This window comes from Mus pahari, chromosome 12 (genome assembly GCF_900095145.1).
Source record: "Mus pahari chromosome 12, PAHARI_EIJ_v1.1, whole genome shotgun sequence".
In the NCBI taxonomy this organism is placed as follows: domain Eukaryota; kingdom Metazoa; phylum Chordata; class Mammalia; order Rodentia; family Muridae; genus Mus; species Mus pahari.
The window spans coordinates 5432848-5435806 of record NC_034601.1 but is presented as its reverse complement, the minus strand read 5'-3'; positions in this window follow the sequence as shown (position 1 = coordinate 5435806).

Sequence of the window (2959 nt, the reverse complement as noted above, 5' to 3'; positions counted from 1 at the left end):
CCTTGATCACTAATTGAGAAAATGCCTTACAGCTGGATCTCATGGGGGCATTTCCCCAACTGAAGCTCCTTTCTCTGTGATAACTCCAGCTGTGTCAAGTTGACACAAAGCTATCCAGTACAATGAGCGACCTTATGTCAAACAATAAGGTGAAACATGATGAAAGAAGATACCCAGCCTCAACCTCTGGCCTCTGCATACATGCATGACTGTACGCACAAACATACACTCGTGCTCAAACAGGAGCATCTTTTCCTGGTTTCATGTAGGGTCTTAAAGCCTGGCAGAGAATGTGTCACTTTTAGAAAGTTATTTTACCTCTCTGAGCCTAGGCTCTTGTTTTTGAAAGGAGGATGATGATAGTCCCTAAAGAATTATGCCAGGGCCAGGGAGCAGGAGTGGGTGTGTTGGGGAGCAACAGGGAGGAGGAGGAGATAGGGGATTTTCGGAGGGAAACTAGGAAAGGGGATAACATTTAAAATGTAAATAAAGAAAATATCTAATAAAAAGAAAATAAAGATAAAAAAAAAGAATTGTCACGAGGAAGTCGGATAATCCACTGCGGAAGGCATAGCCTCTGGTTTATGGTAAACACACAGCAAACCTTCCTGTCCTCATCACAGTTACCACCATAAATGACAGGCGGGGACAATCCCACTCACGTGAACCAAGCAGTGCAAAATTCTACTTCAGTACAAAGCACAAGATGCAGGAAATATGGCTCCTTATTAAACTGCGGAGCTTCTGATTTATAGTGGCTGAGCCCAGGCTCAGAAGTGCAGCATCTCCCCGATCTTGGACCTGGGGAGATGAATTGACTTGGAGAGGCTGGCAGAGTGTCCTTCATCCTGGAGCCCAGCCAGCAGGCTTCACATTACAGGTCGGACACCCAGCCCCACGCTCTTGCCTCCCAGACTGATACATTTCTTCAAACGGCTTTTTTTTTTTTTCAATTTCTTACAAGATGTAGCGTTTTCATTTCTTTTTCTTGAGAAGATCCCACCTGTACTCTGTCAATATTTTCACTCTCAGAATAATAGTCTCAGTGTCTAAAAAGATCTACAGAGTCTGCCTTGCCATCGGTTCCCAACCTCCAAAGAAGGAAGGCATCACCCAGGAAGCTGGCCCTGGAGGGAGGTACAGTGTCTCTCCTCTTAGCCAGTGTAGTTAGTGTCTGGTGTTTAATTGGCCTGACCCGAGTCCTGGGAGACACAAGGGCTATGATCAGCCCCAGGCTGCACCACAGGCCCAGACAGAGCTGAGATGAGAACATAGCCTTCTGTCTGTTGGTGTTTCTCAGCAAGGAAATGTTCCCCTGATTGCTTTCTCTGCCCCCAACTGTGTCACTGCTGTGATGGTGATCTAGCTTGGCAAGTTGATTAACTGCGAGGTATCTGGGAGATTCTCAGGTATGTTTATGAGCCGGTTTCCAGAAAGTATTAACTAAAGGAAAGACCCATCTGAATGTGGAAAGCAACATCCCATAGCCTGGTGGGTCCGGTGGAATAATAGGGAAAGAAAAAGAAGACAAATAATATCTCTGTGTATGTATTCTGACTCTGTCTCTCTGTCTCTCTCTGTGTCTCTGTCTCTGTCTCTGTCTCTGTCTCTCTCTCTCTCTCTCTCTCTCTCTCTCTCTCTGTGTGTGTGTGTGTGTGTGTGTGTGTCTTTCTTGGCTGCCATGAATTAAACAGCTTCTTTTGCCACTTCCTCTCCCGGTGACCTTTGACCTCATAGTTGGTCCAGAAACATGAAGCTACCTGACTGTGAATTGAAACCATAAGTCCATAAATCCTCCCCACTACCCCCCCCAACATTGTTCTGTGAGGTTTTTTATCACAGAAACAAAGAGGAACACATTCACGGTGACCTAATAGGTCTTAGTCAATGTCCTTGGATGCCTTTGGGAGCTTTAAAACCCAGCCCTCACTCTCACTGTATAATAAAACATATAACTCAGGGCTGGTTTTTCAAAAGACATGACCTTTGGATCCAGTGGAAGGGCATCAAGTCCAAGGGGAGATGTATGAGAGCATCTGAAACGAAGACCGTGGGGCAAATGTGATCATCAGCAACCTTGAGAAAACTAGAAAGAGGGGTCTACCGATGGGGCATCGGGGGGTTCTCTAAGGGGCTTCTCCAGGGGCCAACATGTCTGCCTTCATGAAGTTCTAATGGAGGAGGGACTGTGTAACAACTATTGTGCTAAGCCTTCATCAAGACAAATTTTGACAATGGCCACACTGATGAGGAGTGTAAATGCTATAAAGCCTTCGTGAAAAGACCAGAAAACTCTCTCTATGACAGAAGTTGGAAAATATGCATGCAAACTCTGCATGCCCAAGATAGTCGCATGTAGGAGTGCACATATTAGACATACCTGTACCTGTCTATGAACATGTGAGCATACAGATACAAACACACAATGCTAGATGAACTGCATGCAAACCTTATGTCAGCAAATATGCTTAAAATGTCCCTAACTGCACTGATTTATCTGTCACAAGAATGAGCTCCTTCCACTGGAAAATGGTGTTATATTTACATTGTTAACTTCAGGCAGGAACTAGAAGAGAAAGGGCCTCCAGCAGGCTCCCACACTAGAATGTACACTAACCATCCTTCCACAGCTACAGATGTGAGTTCTCTCAGGAATGTTTCCTAGTGTCGGCAGAAACCAAGCCGGACTACAGATGGAAATGCTAAGGTCAGTCACATTAGGCCATCTGGCTTGCATGCCTGTTTCAGAAAGTAGTAAAGATGCTTCCAGGTGCCAAACCCAAAAGCTGCAACTGGAGAATTCTCAGGTAGCAGCTTAGAAGATGTTGATTGGTTTCCCAGATGTCTATCCTGGAAATATTCTAGGATTGAAAGAGAAGATACTAGAGTCCTGAACAGAAAATACGCAGAAGTGGGATATTTGCTCACTTCTGAGCAAAAAATATTTGCTCCTTCAAAA